Below are 1,634 nucleotides of genomic sequence, written 5' to 3'. Positions count from 1 at the left end.
GGTTCCTTTGGTTGGACTTCATGTTTAATAACATCTTTTACCTCTCTAAACACCACATCTCAACTGTACATGACCTTCTTTGTGACTTGGTTCCAAAGATTATAACCCTTTAAACCATCCTTATACCCAATAATGATGCACTTTTTAGATTTACTATCCAACTTGGTTCGTTTCTCCTTTGGAACATGTACATATGCATCACATCCAAATACCCTCAGATGTGAAAGAAAGGGTTTCTTACCACTCCATACCTCTTGTGGAGTCTTATCCTCCAACGTTGATGAAGGTGACCTGTTGACTAGGTAAAATGTAGTATCCACCACCTCTGCCCAAAATTCCTGTCCTAACCTGACACCACTGAGCATGCTTCTTGCCCTTTCCATCAACGTCTTGTTCATTCTTTCTGCAACTCCATTTTGCTGAGGTGTATATGGAGTAGTCTTCTACCGTGCTATACCACACTTCTTGCAGAATTCTTCAAATTCCTTACTACAAAACTCTCCACCATTATCTATCCTCAGCACCTTTATCTTCTTCTCTGTCTGGTTTTCCACTAGAGCCTTAAATTCTTTAAACCTATCAAAGACTTCAGATTTTTTCTTAATGTAATATATCCATGTATTTCTTGAGAAGTCATCTATAAATGATACATAGTACACAAACTTACCCAGTGATGGAACCTTCACAGGTCCAAACACATCACTGTGCACAAGCTGTAATATATGTTTCATCGTCTTACCACCAGAGGGGAAACTCACCCGATTCTGCTTCTCGAATACACAATTTTCACATAAATCAAAATCCAGAGAGCTATTACTCATACCTTTACCATGAAGTATCTGAAGGCCCTCCTCTCTAATATGTCCAAGCCTTTGATGTCATAGCATGGTATTTTCTCCAGAGACCACTATATTTTCTGCTCCACTTTCAGGAACCATGGAACTGTTGCACCCATCAACAATAGTGCTACCTTGCAGCTTGTACAGAGTTCCAATCCGAACTCCCCACATCAATACCAGTGCTCCCTGAACCATCTTGCAGGTATCCTTCTCGAACATTGTTTTTACACCTGCATCATCCAGCTTACTAACAGAAATAAGATTTCTGGTTAATGTAGGAATATTCATAACACCCCGAAGTGTTCTAACCCTTCCACCTTGCAGCTTCAACTTTACTTTTCCACAAGCAATGATTCTAGCCTTCCTGTCATCCCCCAAGAAGACATCACCACCATCATATTTCGTATACTCACAGAACCACTCTCTATGGGGAGTGAAGTGAAAGGATGCACCTGAGTCAATCAACCATGCCTCATGATCTACATGTGTGCTTGAAGAAGCCAAGTACACATCCCCACCTTCATCTGAGGTGGTTTTTGCCTCTGCAGAAGGAGCCTCATCAAATCCCTTTCCTTTGTTAGGAGATTTAGATTTACAGTCCCTTTTGTAGTGCCCTTCATTTCCACATTTCCAGGACACCACCTTTACAGGTTTTCCTGGAGATTTATATCTTCCTTTAGATTTAGATCTCCCACTCGATGACTTATTTTTGTTTCTGTTCTGGGTCCGCCCTTGTACAGACAAGGCATCACCATTTTGGCTCTCCATATTTTTTCGTCTCATCTCCTCCGTCAG

The sequence above is a fragment of the Pinus tabuliformis genome, chromosome 7 (assembly GCF_031772625.1).
Source record: "Pinus tabuliformis cultivar Carrire ecotype Pingquan chromosome 7, CPIR1, whole genome shotgun sequence".
NCBI lineage: Eukaryota > Viridiplantae > Streptophyta > Pinopsida > Pinales > Pinaceae > Pinus > Pinus tabuliformis.
This window is presented reverse-complemented; position numbering follows the sequence as displayed.